The sequence below is a fragment of the Pelophylax lessonae genome, assembly GCF_965119305.1.
Source record: "Pelophylax lessonae genome assembly, chromosome: 10".
In the NCBI taxonomy this organism is placed as follows: Eukaryota; Metazoa; Chordata; class Amphibia; order Anura; family Ranidae; genus Pelophylax; species Pelophylax lessonae.
This window is the reverse complement of record NC_138777.1, coordinates 98822243-98843530: the sequence shown is the minus strand read 5'-3', so window position 1 is coordinate 98843530 and position 21288 is coordinate 98822243. Positions and strand designations below refer to the sequence as shown.

Sequence of the window (21288 nt, the reverse complement as noted above, 5' to 3'; positions counted from 1 at the left end):
AAGGTTGCCTTTTTGGTAGCGATCACTTCGGCTCGCAGGGTGTCGGAGCTGGCGGCCTTGTCCTGCAGCTCTCCCTACTTGGTGATTCACTTGGATAAGGTGGTCTTACGACCTAACCCTTCTTTTCTTCCGAAGAGGATCTCGGAATTTCACCTCAATGAGGACATTGTCTTGCCTTCGCTTTGCGCGAAGCCTAAGCATCCAAAGGAGGTGGCTTTGCATTCCTTGGATGTTGTTCGGGCGATCAGGGTTTACCTGGCATCGACAAAATCTTTTTTGCAAGTCGGATTCTCTATTTGTCCTTCCAGAGGGTCCTCGGAAGGGCATGGCAGCGTCGGCTGCGACCATCGCAAAATGGATCAGACAGACCATTGTTCAAGCCTATGCTTTGAAGGGGAAGGTTCCTCCTTTCCCTGTGAAGGCGCACTCTACCAGGTCTCTGAGTACGTCTTGGGCCTATCGTCATCAGGCTTCTTTGGCCCAGGTGTGTAAGGCGGCGACTTGGTCGTCCGTTCACACCTTCTCCAAATTTTAAAAAGTGGATGTTCAGGCATCGGCAGATGCTTTCTTTGGCCGTAAAGTTCTTAGTGCGGCAGTGCCTTAGGGTCCCTTGTTTGGGTCCTTGGCTGTTGGGGTATTTTTACCCCTAGGTTACTTGTTCTTTCCTGGGTTGTTGCTCCTGTTGAGCACGTTTTTTCCTGGTACCCAGTTGGTTCTCTTACTTTGGTAAGGTTCCTTTCTCTACTGTGGGTACTGCGTTGCCTTAGGCGCGGCTGCGTTTTTCCCACCCCTCATGTCTACACTGCTCTGGGACGTCCCCATTAGTGAAGATTATGAAGTGGCGGCGACTGTCGGAGGACGTAAGAGAAAACGGAATTTTTGTAAAATCTTACCGTAAAATTCCTTTCTCTGAGTCCTCCGACAGTCGCCGCCCCCGCCCCTCTTTTGGGGTTTGTTTATGTACTCTACTGCTATGCTACTGAAACTGAGTTGAGAATGCAGGAAGCAGGGAGGTATTGACTGAGGGGACCGCCCCCTAGGGGTGTGATATGCTAAAAGCTTTTATATTGGAGCAAAGGTCAATACCCCATTAGTGAAGATTATGAAGTGGCGGCGACTGTCGGAGGAGAAAGGAATTTTACGGTAAGATTTTACAAAAATTCCGTTTTTTTTTCTTTGACAGGTACTCTTGTGGAGGGATCTGGGGGTCTAAAAGACCCCAAACCCCTCCTCTGCACTTAAAAGCATTCAAAATGCCAAGTTTGGCTGTTTTGAATGCTGTCATTTTTTTTTTAATCTGGTGCCAGTACCCGGAAGTGATGTCATGACATCACTTCCGGGTTTTTGCATGGAGACCCGATCAGAGCCGAATGCGGCTTTGATCGGGCCTCCGGCGGCCGTGCAGACTGGTTGCCCGGGGGGGGGGGTGTCTCGAGTCCCCTCCCGCTCCTTGTAGTGCGAGCCTTACAAGACAGCCGACCGTCCGCTATGCTGCAGGCATCTCTCCTGTACAAGCACTTTCCCGAAATATCAGTTACCTTGGTGGCCGATTCCAATATATCGGGATAAGTGCAGATCGGCCCTCGATAGATCGGCTTTGCCGATAATCAGTCGATCTCTAATTTGAACAGTGCAGGAAACATGAACAAAGCGCCAGTTTCCTGCACACCGCGTTCCACTGTGAACCGGGGCTTCTAATGTTCAGGTCTCGGCATCCCTGTGAATAAGTGCGAAGAGAAAAAAAACTCAACAAAAAGGATTTATTAGCTGCAGGTAAGTTTATTGTACAAAACAATTACATAATTAGTTCACATTTGCAGCATGCTTCCAGCTGACTCCCAACAAGAAGAAACCAGTGAGACTTTTGTATATGCAAAAAGATTTTATTCTATCATCTAGTAGACAGTCGTAGGCTTAATGAAGTACATTTGCCAGCCACCGGATAGTCAGCTACTCCCCCAACATTCACCGTGTAATGTAGGAGCTGTACGATTATTTGCATCACCTTTACTGCAATCAGCTGAATCTGTCATTTGAAGGCACAGAGTAAGAAGTTATTGTCAGCGGTGCTCAGTAAAGTCAGCTATTGGAAATGTTTGGACAGAAAGTTAGTATTACATACACAAGCTGTGTTGCATATTCGGTTATTTTTTTCCAGTATCATTCGGTGTAAATCTGCCTTTGTGCGATTATTGGTTCAGCCTGGAAAATAGAAGTGCAGGATGTTCCTGAAGCCAACAGCAGCTTAGTAAAAAAGTTTATTGATTAACCAGAAAGATTTTTGGAATTCTGTAGCACGGTTTTTAAGCAATCATTTAGGTCTGAAAGTTAAAATTAAAAAAAAAAAATTAGTGGACGGATCATTGAGGAGGAGGATGAGGACGGTTACAGGTTGGCCTTGTCATTGGCGGTCACATGAGCGGAATGCTGAGTGTAGGTCTTGAACGCTCTCTGTAAAAGAACAAAAAGTGTCGTTAGCAATTACAAATTAATACCTTCCAAAGACAAAAATAGATGAATGAATGGACAAGTGTATTGTTTTCTGAAGAAAATCTGCATTGGGAGAAACTGTGGAGGCTGCTGATCTGCTCAAAATGCCAGCTAGCTGACTGCCTCTGGCTTCAATACTGGGTTACTGACCCAGAAAAAACCCATCACATTATGTAGATCAGGGATCCTAAAACTACGGCCCTCCGGATGTTGCGGAACTACACATCCCATGAGGCATTGTAAAACTCTGACATTCACAGACAGGACTAGGCATGATGGGAATTGTAGTTCCTAAACAACTGGAGGGCCATAGTTTGAAGTCCCCTGATGTAGATGGTCCATTCAGACCCCTAGAAAACCAGTTGACCTCCCGGTCCTAGAAAAACATGGGACCCATTGAGTAGAGGGAAAAAGCCGAACTCATGGTAAGATAGTCATCTCGTATGTAGCCAGAGTGCTGGGAAAACTAAAGCATGGGATCTGTGTGTCCTTCAAACTCAGCAATACCCAGAGACAGAAGCTTGTACATACACAGTTGCATATTACCCGTGCTAAATAGAACACAAGGTTTTGGTTGGAGCTGATCTTTAAATTAAAGCCCAAAATGAGGTTAGGTTCCAATGATGTACGGTTCACAGCCAAACATTTATATTCCCTGGCATTTAAAGGAAATATTTGCTGAGAGAATAGGTAGGCAGCCATTGCCAACTTCTCTCGGAAAAGGTCATTTTCCCACCTCCCATATAGAGCCAAAAGCATGCATCAAGAGTTCTGCCTTCACTTTCTGCATGCTTATGTTACATCAGTGACACTAAGCTCTGGTTCACATTGATGCGATGCGGGGAACACACAAGATTTGCTGTTTCCCTGCATCACATTGCATGGCAATCGCACGGCGCCCATGCAAACTGCTGCGGGTGTTAATGGTAGAATAATAACACCCCGAAACAGATTGCAAAACACAGCGCGACTGACAGAATTGCATTGCATGGGTGTGAACAGCCATATGATTTGATTCAGGTGCAGAAAAAAGTATCCTGCACTAATTGGTGCAGATGCAATTTGAGCTATACTAAATGTATGGCCCAAATCACACAGCACAGACATCGCATGTGATGCGCACAGGAATGCAGTGCGATTCCTATGCGAATCCCATGCGGTGTACCACGCCACAGAAGTGTGAACTCAGGCCAAGAGGTAGATTTACTAAAGCTGGTGCACTGAGAATCTGGTGCGTGGTAGCCAATCAGCTTCTAACTTCAGCTTGTGCAATGAAGCTTTGACAATAAAACCTGGAAGCCGACTGGTTTTTATGCAGAGTTGCGACATATTTCGCACTCTCCAGCTTTAGTAAATAGCCCCCTAGGTATATTAAAGTGGAGTTCCACCCATTTTTGGAACTTTAGATCTTTGTAATCCCCTTTAAAATGGCTTTTACCAATGGAAACTTTTTTTTTTTTTTTTGCTAGTAAATACCTTAATTTTGGCTTTATTCCTCCTCTCCTCACTTCCTGGTCCGATCGGCGATGACGTCATTCGGCGATCCGCAGTGTCTGCTGGGATGTATTCTACTTGCAGTAGCTGTATCTGTACTGAGCCGTGTCTGCCCCGCCTCCGCCCCGCCTCCTCTCATTGAATTGCATTGTATGAATGTATTAAGGCCGTTCTCTGCCCAGCCTCCGCCCCGCCTCCTCTCATTGAATTGCATTGTATGAATGTATTAAGGCTGTTCTCTGCCCAGCCTCCGCCCCGCCTCCTCTCATTGAGTTGTATTGAGAGGAGGCGGGGCGGAGGCTGGGCAGAGAACAGCCTTAATACATTCATACAATGCAATTCAATGAGAGGAGGCGGGGCGGAGGCGGGGCAGGCACGGCTCAGTACAGATACAGCTACTGCAAGTAGAATACATCCCAGCAGACACTGCGGATCGCCGAATGACGTCATCGCCGATCGGACCAGGAAGTGAGGAGAGGAGGAATAAAGCCAAAATTAAGGTATTTACTAGCAAAAAAGAAAAAAAAAATTTCCATTGGTAAAAGCCATTTTAAAGGGGATTACAAAGATCTATGTATTCCAACCTATTAAAAATGGGTGGAACTCCGCTTTAAAGCCACTGGGTTTACAGCCTGGCATCTAGTATCTTCATTTTGTGATTGAAAAATCCCAGCCTTCATATAAGGTGTGACAATTTAATTCCCGGCCGTGGAGTAACCCTATGGTGGCGAGTCACACAGCCATTTACACTTGAGAATGATCCCACATGGTCTACCTTGCACTTGCTTGGCTCACAGCCCAGCTGACTCAGTCTTTACGGAGCAGTAGAAGAAATAACTAGTGTGTGCCTTGCGATGTTGGCAAAAAATGAGAGACCGGAATCTGGAGCAGCGGATTAACAAAGTTGTGTGAAAACTAACAAAAGTGTGAGTGAAACTTAATTACTTCCCGCCCGTGGGACATTTTCTACAGGTGATTCCCTGCCATGTAAAAACAATCATAGCGGCTGACCATTCCCCCCACCCCCTCCAGTGTTTCTTCTGGCATGTCCGTGTGATCAGTGAGCCGGAAAATGAATCAGCTGGCGACAGCCTTTTACCATAGAGCTGACCGAGGACCAGATAGTCCCTGGCCATCTCTGTGACCTTCGGAGGCCAAGACAGAAGTTATGACGTCAATTTTGGTGCCGGCAGATGTAAACATGGCGGGGAATCTCAGACTTTCCAGCATAGGAGAGATGTGGGGTACTTATAGACTCCAGGACTCTCTGTAAAGAGGACCTTTCATGCCCTATTCCTATTTCAAGGGATGTCCAGGAAAAAGTGTTAAAAAAAAAAAAAAAAGCAATAATTCTAGCACAAGACCTCCTCTGTAACGCTCAACAGGTAACCTGTGAACATTTTTAAAGGGTAGCCTATAAAGATTTTTTAAGTACCGAATTTTTACGCCATTCACGAGTGTGCACAATAATAAAGCATGATGTTAGGTTTTTTTTTTTTTTCAGCGTAAAATCATATTTTGCATTATACATAAAAATTAGGCTAACTTCCGTGGTTTTTTTTTTTTTTTTTTCAGTTCATGAAACAGTTTAAAAAAAAAAAAAAAAAAAAAGAAGCATAGAGCACACAGGCTATAAGAAAATGGGACAAGCCCAGGCAGGAGCCTCCACCAGGTACAGCCCATGCCGATCGTACAATCGCCGACGGTGCACCCCCCCATCATCAGCATAGCGCCCTGCCCCCACCCCAGGAGGTGGACCAGACCACCAACACAGCCCCAGCATGAGGGAAGGGGGGTGTCTGATCGTCCCATGGAGGGGCCCACATCCACCCCAAAACTCTCCAGGGGGAGAGGGAGGACAGTTACTCACCATACCAGGAACCAGATGGGCACCACTCCAGACAGAACCCCTCGCCATTTACATGGGGGGCTGTTGCTCGGGCTGAGACCCAGTCGCATGCAACCTCGAGGCGTTTAACTCACAGGCCAGACCGTGCGGTGGGGCTATGTCATGGCTGACCTAGCGCAGAGCTGAGGTCTGTGCACGCTCGGTGGCCAAACTGGGGTGACCACTGGATCTAGGTTATCCAGCCTGTTGCCCAGTCCGGCAGTTTATTGTAGATCTCCAGGAGAAAAAAAATGAATATCTATCTAAAAAGAAAAAATTGCCGGGACCAGAGACCCCAGCAAGGAACTAAAGCCCCGTGCACACGTACCAATTGTTGGCCGTCGCCCGATCGCCGTATTATCGGCTTGTTAGTATGATGATTCCGACAACTGACTGCGACTTTTCGGCCGAACTAAATCTGGTGTGCATGCTATAAAATTTTTGTTGGCCGTCGCCAGAACGGCCGATTGTTCGTCAGTCAGTACAGATTTCGGCCGACCAAAGTCAGATGAGCAAGACTGGGCATGCTCAGAGAAGAAAAAACACACAAAAAGTAGACCAGAACATGACATCATTTCTGCAGTTGGTTGTTGTTGGCCGACAAAATTTGTGTGCAGTCTAGAGCACATTTCAACCAACACAACAACACTGGACAAAAGACGGCTGATCAGTCGGCCAACAATTGGTGCGTGTGTAGGGGGCTTAAGTCCTTACTCCTGACTAGGCAAAAAGAAAAAAAAAACTGAGTACCTATACTGGAACTCTAGCCTGACAAGTAGATTCCTAACGCATCATAGGCAAGATCATTGTTGTGGTGAAGTGTTCGAGTTCCTGGCACAGAAATCCATTCCGAAAATTGACCAACCACCTTGTTCTGACTTAGCACCCTGAGGCCTCGTTCACACCATGGTGCAGAGACAGTTTTTCTGCATACGTTCTGCAAGGGCACAAAAAAAAAAAAAAAAAAAATTGGTTCTGTATGTTCCCTGTTCACACCACAGCGTGCAGATTTTTTCTGGGCAGGAATCTCCATTGTGTGTGCAGTTTTCTGCACTGGAAAAAAATTGACGTGACATCAACATTGGTGTGGACAGGGCACAGAACCGATGTCAACATTCATGAAATCTGATGTCTTTGCAAGTGAAATCTGTGTGGTTTTCTCTTCAATTCCCATCAGTTTTCATGAACGTATGGTGTGAATGAGCCCGGAGACTTTTGGCTGTTTAAAAAATCAAATGCCTTAATAGGACACAGATTTGATGACAATCCGGCATAGCATTCCAGAAAATGAAATCCAGGAATGATTCAAGCAGTGGCACAGATTTCTAGAAAAAAAAAGTGTCACTTCACAAGGGGACTACTTGGAAGGGGTGACAACAGCCACTAGTGTATAGGTAAGGAAACTTATTTTCCCCCCAGTGCGGGAATTAAATCGTCACACCCCATAATCCTTAGTACTGGTAAGGTTTGGGTTCCCCCTAGTGGAAGGAAAGACCAGCACTTCACATTACCTTATGGTGTCCTTCAGCGTTGTACTTGTCAAGCAGAGCCTGGATGCAGTTGCCGTAATCCAGGTGAACGTCAGTGAAATTCTTCACCTGGTGGAAGGAAAATTTAACAGGGGTTACCAAATGAAATAAGTTCCAGCCCAAGGATGGTTCCTAACTTCATAAACTCTTACATGGCAAGGGAAAATCACCCCGTTAAAGTGGCACCTAGATAGAACATATCATTCTCCAAATACGATGCTGAAAAGCTCTAATGTAATCAAAAAGAACCCATGGAGTTATGGGAATACTCACAAGATACAGACAAAGAAAGAAGTTGTAGATTTATGGGACATCTCTTAAACTGAAAATGGGAAAAACTCAAACGGCCATATGATACAATTGTGGCGTGTCTTGGTTGTCCACCTTTGTAGATATAAACGAATGCCCCAATGGTCCTCCTCCCCTCTATAATCATGGCCCAATTACTGTGGGAAAACAAACCTACAATTTTGTGGTTGGAATGTGTGAAGGTCTGGGTTTTTAGTCACATGATCTGTGAGGGTTGTCCAGTCTAAATGCCGATTCTCACCTTTACAGAAATCACATGACTCAAGTGCCTTGGGCTGCAAGGAATTGAACCCGCAGCAACATTGTCTCTGGGGAAAGCGAGTGTTTCAGCCCATGTATCGGCACCAGAAATATGGAGACCCAGACAATACATCCCAAAAACAATTTGTGTGCACCCCACATATACAACATTTCCATACTACATATTCCTGCAAATTAAAATGAACCCCCCCCCCCCCCTTTAATCAGTGTCTGGTACCAGGCTCGATGTCTACAGATTTTTATCCATCGCAGCAAAGCTCGTTAAACAACATTTGAGGGCGTAGCAATGCCAGACATCGCATGTGATTCGAACGGCTCTGCAAGTCACATGCGATGCAAATTCAACCATACAGACTGTATGCCTGTATGCCTGAATTCACGTCGCATTCGGACCTAACTCGTGCAGGACCCTTTTTTGGTCAACACAAGAAAATGATGGGCATGGTTGGTCATACCCATACGATCCGATTCCTGTCTGAATTGACAGTTTGCACTGTGATATGCAAACTGATCTGGGGTGTCATTAACTTTGTACTTATTCTCCCAGTTTCGTATATTGCAGTGCAAACTGCCTGCATCGCGATAACTCGCAGTGGATTTGCAGGGTTTCCACATCACACCAGTGTGAACCGAGCCTCCGAGCCTAAGCATTGGTCTGCTTTAATTCATACAAGCAAAGGAACTTAAAAAGTTGACCATTGGAACATGTTACATCTGCATTTAGGATCTGTAGAGATCTGTGAATAAATAAGCAAATAGCTTGTAGTTCTCAATCTACTGATCAGCGTTGCCATAATCCATTCACTCTTCCTGCAGCTTTCTACCTTACAGGAGATTGAGGGGGTGGGACTGGGCCACGGCTGTGTGTGTGTGAATGGACACAGAGCCGCATCTCGGGAGCATGCCTGTTTGGGTGCACCCGAGATGCAGCTCCGTACAACCGTGAGGAGGGAGGAGCCAGGAGCGCCGATGTGGGACCAGAGAAAAGGAGGATCCGTGCTGCTCTGTGCAAAACCATTGCATAGAGCAGGTAAGTTTAAAAAAAATAAAAAATCTTATAAACAAACAAGTTTTAATAATTGCTTTAAAGCCCATATGGATATGAAAGCCCCAGTCAATGCTGCTCCTCGGGGGATGTACACATCCACACTAGGATTGGCTATGATGAGTGCCGGTCTCATGCTTCAATGTCTATTACCCACTGGATGAGTTTTCCTAATGCCGACATCCCTACTATCCTGAGTACCAGCGGGGCCCTATACCTAAGCCTGGAGCAGCACCACCAAGCACCAATGGCCTTATTGAAAGCTTGTAGAGAGTTACAGGCAGAAATATAGAGGGAGAGTCTGCAGGAGCCCAACCATGCACCCACGATTGTAGGGGGGGGGGGGAATAAATAAGTATTAAATGCACTTTTTTTTTTTCTGCAAAAGTATGTGCCTTTATTATTTTTTTTCCCCTAAAGGTGAACTTAGACGTTAAAGTTGTAGGATCTTCACAAGTGCAAAATAACTTTTATAAATATGCATGACAGGTGCTCTTTAATACACTCTATTGCAGATGATACTCACAGCTCTTTTCTGGATGAAGAGTTGGGCACCCTTCAGGTGACCGGCAATGTTCTCACAGAGCCTCTTGCGCTCTTCTTCACTCAGAACTTTGGTGTAAAAGTCCCGGACCTGCAAGGTAGCCACATAAACCAAGTCACATGACAGCTATACCGTAACTATGTCCAATGACCAGGCTAATGTTATAGACACACTGTGCACCAAAACCTTTTTACTCCTCAGTCTACTTATATATTTGTTGGTCTTCTGTGCGGGTATAAAAACCATGCATGCTAGATTTGTCTGAAAGTTGCCCAATCCATCTCAGGACAGCCAGACTGATCAATTTCTATTTTAAAGAGGTTGTAAACTCAGATTTTTTTTTTTCACCCTGCAAGAGAAAGACATAATGAGCTAGTATGCATCGCATACTAGCTCATTATGCAATACTTACCTTAGAACGAGCCCCCGCCGTGCCGCTCACTCACCTCTATGCCGGGCGACATGTCCAGTCGCCCGTCTTCTGGGATCGCGGCATCCAGCCATATGATTGGCCGGAGCCGCGGCAACGTCACTCCTGCGCACGCGCGCGAGAGCCAACAGTCACGGCTCGGGACTCTGAAGGAACGGCACGAGCGGCCATTCCTTCAGAGCGCATGCGCCAGTGACGTCACTGGCTGCATGTAAGGTAAATATCTCCTAAACGGTACATGTTTAGGAGATATTTACAGTACATATAGGTAAGCCTTAATATAGGCTTACCTATAGGTACAAGTTGTAGAGGAGGGTTTACTTCCTCTTTAAGTCTATGGATTGCTAAAAGAAAACCTGCCAACAATGAGCATTAGAATAAAAATAATCTCCACTCTTAGGATATCAAGAATATACAATCTTACTCTCAGGATAGCTGTGTGTGCTGGAGTTCACTTGTATTCTCTACCAAACCTCCAGCCCAGTGTCAGTAAGCCCCCCTGTCTCTTACCTGGCTGATATCAAACTGTGTGGAGGCTACAGAATGGTAAACCGTCAAATCAAGAATTAAGCTAATTCACACCAACTGCATTACGCTTCACATCCGTTGATTGCGTTTAAGTTGGAGTGCGCTGACATGCGGTTTTCAACATATTGCAATGCACCGATGTTGTTTTTACCACTGCAGAAGCCAAAATGTTTGTTTTTTCTTTACCACTGCAGCATGTAGTAAAGTGTTGCAGTGGCTATTCTAGTCTACAATTATCAGTTTACGTCATATGCAGAGCAGCACAGTGAAGCGTCCATTTAGATGTTTTGTGGCACGCTGTTCCTCCCCGCCCCCTCCTGTCCATCCCAAGTGATATCACATACCAGCACCTGGGATGGATAGGAGGGGCCAGGGGGGAACAGCGCACCACAGCCAGCACTATCACAGCTGCTTCCCTGCATAGCTCTGCAAATGTCTGCAGCAATCTACCCTGCAACTGTCTGCTACTGACAGGTAGATCGTGTTGGAACCTCAGCTGAGAAACCCTGGTATTTTGGAATATCTTTTTCTGTAAAGATTTTGCTTGCAGTGTTTTTTTTTTTTTTCATCTTTTCACTAAAGAATCCAACCTGATAGAGGGTCTAGCAGCTTTAGCGCTCTCCCACACTAGAGAAAAAAAAAAAGTGAAAATGTGATGGAAAAGCACAAACCCCGTTCACTTAGCAAAAAAAAAAAAAAAAAAGTTAGGGCACTACAAATCTTGTGGCTGTTTGAAAAACAGGATCATTCTCGGTTATCTCTCTTTATACGGTATATTTCATATATAGGCCTTTGTACAAACAAGCACGTCAGCAAACTGGTGAGTTTACGGGTCTAGTCATTGCACAGGCATGTCGCGGGATTTGCTCGGTTCAGAATAAAAAAAAATAAACACTTATCTAAACAAATATGGGGTCTAACGGGACTATGGAATGTGAGGGTGTAATACTCTTATCAAGTGCTGACAGCCATTGAAGCTCTGGTCTTAGACATATCGGCCAGAGAAACCTTTTCCATTAGTAAAACAATGCTGCTGCGTATACTGAAATGCAGTGTAGTAGTATTCCCTACATACAGTATGCAGCACTGTTTTCCAGCAGCAGGATGGACGACTTCTCAGCTGCTGCCGTACATAAAGGAGTCATACTGAGTGCTTCCCCGCCATTCAGGAGAAGCCTTGTCATTTTATGAAGGAACACAAGGCTTGCTCTGACTGGAAGAGGTGGAAATCCTGAGGTCATCCACCCACCTCTCCACTTCAGTCAGAGGAAGTCTTGTATTTATTTATTAAAACACAAAGCTTGTTCTGAATGGTATTTAGCCTCACCATTTCATCCTAGCAAGTTTCCAATATGGCAGCCGCTGTATACACAAAGTAGCTAATACCACTAAAGTGCATTACAGCGCACACATTGTTCAGTAAGAGAAATAGTTTGCTTGGTCTAAGCCAGGGGTCTCCAAACTTTCTAAACAAAGGCCAGTTTATTATCCTTCAGACATTAGAGGGGCCTGACTGTAGCCAGCAGGAGTCAAAAATGTCCCATCGCTGGTGCCTGTGGGAGCATTAGTGCCCCCATTGCTGGTGCCCATGGAATGAATTATGTCCTATTGTTAATGTCCATGGGAGGAATAGTGCCCCAAGGGTCGGATAAAGGCAAACAAAAGGCCACATCCGGCCCCCAGGCCACAGTTAGGAGACTGCTCTAAACAACCAATATAAAGTGAAGCGAAACACAGAATTCTACTTCGCACTGGATAGATGCCAGTAATATAATACAGTCTCTCATGGTCTGTGGTGAGGCAAAGTACATTAATTCCCAGACCTGCCAAGTATTCGAATTTTTAGTTTACATTAATCAGAAAGTATTGGAGGAAAGGAAAGTGCCTGCGGGATATCAGACTACAATCACTGATCCAACCCAACAGAATCCAGCTACAAATAAAACACATTATATATATATATATATATATATATATATATATATATATATAATAAATATATATATATATATATATGGACAGGTGAATTACATGCAGCCCTGTACATGCATTTCCAACACCCACCAAGTTCTCCCTGATAATCAGGCTCGGTTCACACTTGTGCGATGCGGGAAGGCTGCGAATATGCAGCGTGTTCCCGCATCGCATCCACACATCTGGCAGTTCACACTGCCATATGCGATACGCAGGGGTGTCAATTAAAAGTTAACACCCCCAGTTTGCATATCGCAGTGCGATCTGCAAGTACGCACAGAATCGGATCGCACAAGTGTGAACCACTGTGCGATCCGATTTTGATGCGGCTCAAAAAATGCCTCCTGTGCGTCTTTGGTGCGGATGCATTTCGAATTCAGCCATACAAATTGTATGGCTGAAATTCGCACCGCACATGAGATCGCATGTAATGAAGGAGCAGTGCGCTCCGAATTGCATGCGATCTCCGCAGCCGCACAAGTGTGAACCGGCACTCGGCCAATTAACCATTTCCTTCAAGCTGTGCTGACTTAGGCTCGGTTCACACTGGGGCGGCTTCAAAGTTGCCCGACTCTGAAGCCGCCCCATGCAGCGCGACTTCAGCGTGGCTTGCAAAGCAACTTCTCTAATAGAAGTCAATGCAAGCCACACCGAAGTCACCCCCAAAGTAGTGCAGGAACCTTTTTCTAAGTCGGAGTGACTTGAGTCTCTCTGATTAGAACGGTTCCATTGCACTGAATGAAGCGCGACATGTCAGGCGGCTAAGTCGCCTGACAAGTTGCCCCAGTGTGAACCGGGTCTAAATATGAATGTGGTGCCTTTGTCAGCGCCAACACAAACCCCCATGTTCTACTAATGCCTCACCTCCACCCACAGGCTCCTGATGATAACATAAACTGATCTTTGATCAGTCAGTGGTATGAACCACCGCCTCATGAGGACTTTTAATACTACTTGTCATGAGAACATTCTGTAGGCTGCCATTGAGTCTCTGTAATTCTGTTCATGTTGGTTGTCTGTCATGCCTATAGATTGGCTGCAATGCCGACTCACTAATTGAGTTAATCCTGCAGCAAACATACTAAACAACTGACTGTTTCTGCAGGGTCCTCGTCACCTCTTCTCTGGGCAGTCCTCATTGATGCAGAAAGAGTAATGACATCACCTCAGTGCTGCTTTCTGTATCATTGAGAACTGCCCAGCCACTCTCTGTATAAGTAAAATGCAACTGAAGAGCACCATAATGACACCTACCCAGGGGGCAGGGTCCCCGATAACCTGCATTCACATTGTTCCTTCATTCATCCATCCAATTTAGGGGACACCTGGCATCATTTAACCCGGAAGACTGAGGACACCAAATGGCAAAGAGGTGACACAGGGGACAACTTGAATTTATGGCAAGTAATGCAGCCTATCTTTTTTTAATTCATTTATGTTTTTTTAATACCTTATTTAACCCTTTCGCTGCTAGGTTCTTAACAACATCCACCCCCGCAAACCCTGCCATATATCCCGGGCTCTGCTTGCCCATCTGCAGGCCAAGGACCGACATAGCGGGTCCGCTGTCCTTCCCTCCTTGTTGCTGACCAAGCCACGTGTTTGATGTCACTTCCGAGTCCACCTCTCGGTGTCCCCGACAGCTTGGCAGGCAAAGAATGTAATGCAATCTGCATTACATTACATTCAGTAGAGCACAGGGTAGACGAAAGACACTGGATGTCTCATTAAAGAGAGCCTGTCACCAAAAAAAACACATAAAAAAAAAAAAAAAAAAAGGAAAAAGTAAAATTAAAAAAGGTTACACCCAGGCATATAAAATACACCCCCACCCAAAAAAATAAAAAAACTAAAAAAATTAAGGTCCTCCATCCCCGCGAACATAAAATGCAAGCGATAGAAGGTATAGACTCCGCGCAAATGGCTCTATTTGGATGTGCGAAAAAATGTGCAAAGATGTGACAGATGTGAGAATATAAATATATAAAAAATATAGATGATGGTATATTATAAATTAGAAAGTGTAGGTGTAAGACTGCAGCCTCCCTGAATATTAGTCCGAAGACTAAATGTAAAATGAATAAAAGATAGGGTGTTGGTGCTGCCTTTGGTAAAATTAGAAATCTGAATGCAATAAAAACATATCAGGTGATAACTCAATAAAGTGACAAGTGCAAGTGTTGGAATATCACAACATAAATAGTGCGTACTTAAAGGTAAATCACAAATAAGGTGCTTATCAGATAAAGTGCTTATCAGATAAAGTGCTATCATGCACGTGAAAAGTTCCCAACTGTATCATACAGTATGATATAAGCTATAAGGTGCTATTTATAAAAAACAAAATAACTCTAATATGCAGAGGAGATATATATATATATATATATATAAAACACAGTCCAGATTGGCACTGGTGTGCAGCAGATAATTAAACAGTCCAATATGGTGAAGTCTCTTAAGTCTAGTGACTGAGTATAGTGTGAAAGATATCCAAAAAACAAACAAATAGGTGGAAGGTAAGGTGGCAACACTCTACCGATAACTTAAACTTAAAGGTGTGACCCCGTGCTGGGCGGTGAGGTGCTAGGTGATCCTTTCTGGTAAAAAAAACTCACTCACCAGAAGCACCCACCCCACACAGGGGTATAAGGTGGGTGTATAAAGATCAAAAGATCTCAGTGTCTCCCCTCCTCCTGGATCGGTAGGTCCTGGAAGTGGTCTCGGAGGTCCTAACTGCAGGTATCCCTGGGGTAGTAGCGGGTCCTAATGATCTCCTATAGGCCGGGGATGGTCCGAGGTGTCCACCAGAAATATCTCATAGCCGTATACCAAGGGATGATAGATAGACAAGGCACATAGCGTAATAACGTCTAGATAGGTTTATTGATGCATAAAACAGAGAGGTACTCACATAGGAAGCAAATGTACAAGCACAGGTACGAGTGTGGAGCGCGATGCGGTCCAGGTCTCGTTCTTGATCGTGCAGGAACCGGAAGTGACGCGACACATTAAAACGATGATTGCGCTACACAGGTTACATATCACCACACACGCTGGGGTGAAACCAGGGCCAGTGCAAGGATTTTTTTACACCCTAGGCAAAATTAAATGTTGCTGCCCCTGACTCCACCCACTTTGTCAGTGTTAAATGGTTTGATTCAACCCTCTAACTGCTACATCTGCAAGATGGCTTGTTCTTTTAAAAAACAATTGACTTACTAGCAGGATCACGAGAAAACCTAAAAGTGAAACGGAAAGGAAAACTAATGCAGCCACCCATCTAAGAACTAGTAAGCTGCAGTAAAATAAATATTTAGCTTTGCTTTAACCACTTGCCAACTGCCCACCGCAGTTTTACTGCGGCAAGCTGGCTCGACTGCGTGAAACTATGTAGATCTATGTCAGTTGCGCTCGCGGTGCTGGGGGGCAAGCGCTCGCTGCCGTGCTCCCGCCCCCACTAGGCAGCAGGGATGCTGATGCATGGGGCCGGCGGCCATGAATGCTGCCGGGCACCTGCAATCGCTCCCCGCTGAGAGAGAAGAACGGTCGGATGTTGTAAACACAGATGATCATTCTTCTCCCTGGAATGATCACAGAGCGCCTGTGATCCTTCTATATATAGGATCACAGGTTTCTATGGTAATTTCAAAAGCCCCTCCCCTCACAGTTAGTAAACACTCCCCTAGGCTCACACTTAACCCTTTGATCGCCCCTGGGTTAACCCCTTCCCTGCCAGTGTCATTATTACAGTGACTGCATGCTACCGTATTAGCACTGATTACTGTAGTAATGTCACTGGTCCCCTAAAAAGTGTCAAAAATGTCAGTCAGGGGACCGATCTGTTCGCCGCAGTGTCGCAGCCCTGCAAAAAAATTGCAGATAGCCGCTATTACTAGTAAATAAATAAAAATGACATAAATCTTTCCCGTTTGTAGACGCAATAACTTTTGCGCAAAACAATCAAAATACTCTTATTGCGTTTTTTTTTTTTATCTAAAATATATAGCGGAATACAAATTGGACTAAAAAGATGAAAATAATTATTCTTACATTTTTTTTAATTTTTTTTTTTTTTTGGGGGGGGGGAATTTTATATAGCAGAAAGTGAAAAATGTTGTTTTGTTTTTTTCATAATTGTCGCTCCTTTTTTTGTTTATAGAGCAAAAAAAAAAAAAAAAAAAAATTGCAGAGGTGATCAAATACCACCAAAAGAAAGCTCTATTTGTGGAGAAAAAAATGGTACAGCGTCGCACGAACACTCAATTTTCAGTTAAAGTAACACAGTGCTGAATCGCAAAATAGGGCCTGGTCATTAAGGGGGCAAATCCTTCCTGTATAGAAGTGGTTAATACCACTTTAAGTGCCGATTCACACTTTTGCGATGCCATCACCACATGTGATTCACACCACATAGCTGTGCAGATCACATATGATGTCGGTGCAATGTGATTTTGGCCCTACAAATCGCATCGCATTCGCACCAAAATGGTGCAGGTCCCTATTTTTGGTTTTCATTGGAATTGTATCGCATGGGTGTTAAAACCCAATGCGATCCGATTCCTGCACCATTGCACAGTTCGCACTGTGATCTTTGAACCAATCTGGGGGTGTCATTAACTTTACATTGACACCCCCAGTGATTCGCAGATCTCAGTGTGAACCATTGTGCATTTCTGGTGTGATATGGGAACAGGCACTGAATCGCAGGGTTTCCTGCATCACACCAGTATGAATAGGGACTAAATGGATAAAGTTAATAAAGTAATTCTGTGATACATCAATGTATAGGGAGATGATGGGAAGGAAGGAGTTTATTAACAGAAAGTGGCAAAGACAGAGGGGGGGATTCAGGGAGAAAGAGGGGGGGGGGGATTCAGGGAGACAGAGGGGGGGGGGGGGTTTCAGGGAGACAGAGGGGGGGATATCAGGGAGACAGAGGTGGGGGGATATCAGGGAGACGGGGGGGGGGGGGGGGGTCAGAGAGACAGAGGGGGAGGGGATATCAGGGAGACAGAGGGGGCAAGTGGAGAGAGGGGAGAGCAAAGTATGGTCAGTGAAAGTGATCACTCACTTGGAATAATCCTGGGGGCTCACTGTCTCATTCGTTCAGCAGTTCCAGGCTGTCGGCTTGGCTGCTTCTTTTTAATCTTCCCGCCCACCTTTCCCTCACAGACGGAGCAGACAGGAGGGGGAGAAGGAATGTGTGTGAAACTCAGGGTATGAGGACAGGCTGCAGACATGCTGGAGTGGACGGAGCAGTGTGGGCGGGGCATGGATAGGACACAGCTACACCTCCCGAGCCGTCACCTGCACTGTATACACACAGTGACACAGAGCAGAGGACGGGGCGGCCATCGGAGAAGGGAGGGAGAGGAACAGGTGGATAGGTCTTCCGGAGAATGGAAACTCATTTCTGCACCCTCACTTTTGTCCAGGCGGCCGCACCGCAGCTTGTCACTTTCATTGAATGCTTCCCTACAACAGGGGCCGTGGCTGCACCCTAGGTGGCAGTGCGCTCTAGGCAACTGCCTAATTCGCCTAGTGGTAGCGCCGACCCTGGGTGAAAGCAGTAATTCTAGCACCGGACCTCCTTCGTAACACTAAACTGATGACCTATAGGGGGCCCAGTGTGACCCATTCAAGCATTCACAGAGTTTAAAGGGTTAAAGCAGGCAGTTAGATGGCGATACAATGATACAACACCTCCTCGCCACCTGTCAAATGCTCTCTGAACAGCGATCTGAATGTGGATTTTTTTTTAAATTTTATATTTAATGACACCTTATAAAATGAGAAGGTGGCTACGTTTCTACATACAGTGGGACCATGGAGAATGAACGTACCCACCCTCAGGAAGTCGGATGATGACAGCAGAAAAAAGACCTTTGGAGGAGGCTGAGAGCAATAGAAGGGACGGTTTTGAGTTAAGAATATATACTGAAATAGAACTGTTCTTTAAACCAGAGTTTGGTGACAGATCACATAAGGAATACTAAATTGTGCTTACATAGACTCCGTCACATTGCACAATTAGAGCAAAGTGACCGTGTCTACTGACAGCCCACCGTCCCGGCCATGTATAATGACTCCGGCAGCCCATAGAATATGCAATGTGAACATGGGTGGAAGGAAAGAAAATTGCTCAATTCTCACTCATTGTGTTGATGGGGGAATCCCTCCCGCAGCGCTCTTGTGTTCTGCCAGTAGGGGGCGTGGGGAGAGTTCACCACTGGAAGTGTGTTACTGGCAGGATCACCAGGTGAAAATAAAGGAATGATCCTAAAAAAAAACAATATAAAAGCTAGAAGAATCAGCGCTCAACTCTCAATGAGGGGGACCACTCTCTCTAACTAAATAAGCAAACCGTGTCTTTAACCACTTGCCGTGTCTTTAACCACTTGCCGACCGCCGCACGACTATCTACGTCGGCGGTCAGCCCCTCACAGGCAAACTAACGTAGGGCTACATTCTCAAAGGGGGAAAGCTTTGAGAAAGCTACGGGTGTTCGTAGCGCAACGCGTCAGACTAAGCCGTATTGACGTCACTTCCGGTCCTGGGCCAAGACCGGAAGCTTCGGATCGCACCGCATCGGCGGTTTGTGAAACTGTCTGCACGCTATTATCTTCTATAATGTGAGTAGCCTGTACTACTATGTTTGAATAAAAGTTACCCTACGTTTCTGCACCATGAGAGCCTCTCTTTGCTTGAGCACTAATACAGGAAATAAGGCACTGTGAGTTTCCTATGCTGCTATACCCCCCATTGTTTGATCCATTGCTGCTGGAGGACGCTAGGCAGTTGGCGGACGAGTTGAGAGGGTGGCCAGGATATTTCATATCTAACGCTCAGTCTGAGTGTTGTGGAGGTGAGCGCCCACTGCACTCGGTGTCTGGATTGTGAGCTCACCGGGATACACTCACCCTGCTGTGTCTGCAAAGCGCACTTCACCATTAGAGTGTATTGAAAAGATCACTTCATATATAAGATTTTTTTTGGCACCTTGTACCTTAATCACTTTATTGGGACTATTTATATTCTTCATTTCTAGATGTTCAGATTCAGTTGGTGGACATTTTAAGCACGTTCTAGCAGATTATTGCTACACATTTTTTTGGAATTTATTTTTGGACACTTTGCTTATGATCACTATCTACATTGTTATGTGCTGCTTTATATTTTAATTGTTTGATCATATAGGAGTTGCACATTATTTTGTTTTGCATGATCAGTCACTTTTGTGATTGCACCGGTTTATTCACTGATCTTATTTCTTATTTTTTATTGGATGATCATCTGCATATACTGTATACATCTTGTGATTGTACCAGTTTATTCACCTGTTCACATCGATTGGATGACCATCTGCATATACTCTATACATCTCTTCATTCACCATCACCATTATTATTTTACTTTTTCTACATTTTTCCACTCACACATTCATTAGATATTGATCTATAGATTTTTTTGTATTTAAAGACACGGTTTGCTTATTTAGTTAGAGAGAGTGGTCCCCCTCATTGAGAGTTGAGCGCTGATTCTTCTAGCTTTTATATACGTTGTGATAAGTGGGGACACTATCAGAATATGCTGCTTTGCTTGGAGGAGTTCCACGTTCAGTAGTATTTCCTTGATTTGGAACATCCGCTTGATCGCTTACCTCAATATAGCGCATAAGTCTACTATTTCTTTATTCCTAAAAAAAACAAAATGCATCTGACGACTGGTAATCTGCAATATATTACGTTTTTGGGTTTAAATAAACGTTAAGTTGCCTGTTGGAACTCGATGAATCCGAATCAGTGAATGTTTAATAGATCCGACTGTGCCACCTACATGGATATCGCAGAAGTCTAAGAATAAAAGTGTTTCTGGCAAATGCAAAGTGGCAAGTGAAAGTTGTTATAAATTTCTATGAAATGTATCCATTTGTACCTTGGATAATGCATGACGGAGCCGTAGTCGTATTCCATGCCTTGATTCAATGTGCGGAACTTCTGAAAATTCTTCTCAGTCCCTGAAGGTGACAAAATTTGCAGCTGCCATATTATATAGCATTTCACTTCAATTATATTAAAGGAGTTGTAAAGTTAGAAGTTTTTTTTTTATCTTAATGCATTCTGAGGTCCCTCTCTGTCCAGCAATTTCCACGAGTGTCTCAGCCGTCTGAGATTCTCCCTCCTGATTGGCTGAGACACAGCAGCGCCATAGAAGGCCGCTGCTGTCAATCAAAGTCAGCTAGCCAATCAGGAGAGAGAGGGAGTAAGGCTGTGTCTGAATGGACACATGGAACTGTGACTTGGCTCGGGTGCCCCCATAGCAAGCTGCTTGCTGTGCGGGTATTGAACAGGAGGGAGGGGCCAAGAGAGCAGAAAAGGGACCCGAGAAGAGGAGGATCCTGGCTGCTCTGTGCAAAACCAACTGCTCAGAGGAGGGAAGTATAACATGTTTTATAAGAAAAAAAACAAAAAAACTTTGCAATCACTTTAAAAAGGAAACCTTAGCAGAGATATGGGCTGGCTTTCATTGCTTACATCCTAAAAATGCTAGTTGCCTGGCTGCCATGCTGATCCAGTGTTCAAAGCAAACAGCGTCAGTAATCTTTACATCACTTGCTGCATGCTTGTTCAGGATCGGTGATTCAAATAGTATTAGGCTTCATGCACAATGGGCATCTAGCATTGGGCAGAGGTCAAAGGCACACTGTCCAGCCTAGCTGCCAGCAGCCTGTCAAACTATGAGAGTCTGACAGCTGGGATATGGCTGGGATGAGCGGTACTTCTGTTTGTAGTAGTA

General features: G+C 44.9%; 1 long non-coding RNA gene across 1 annotated transcript; it reads right to left on the bottom strand.

Annotated features, from left to right (window-relative positions):
• Positions 1–2328: 2328 nt before the first annotated feature.
• On the bottom strand, positions 2329–9692 carry LOC309565483. Its single transcript, XR_014225818.1, has 3 exons — positions 9543–9692; positions 7384–7470; positions 2329–2451 (listed from the first exon to the last, which is right to left on the bottom strand). It is a non-coding gene; the product is annotated as an uncharacterized lncRNA (long non-coding RNA).
• Positions 9693–21288: the final 11596 nt, after the last annotated feature.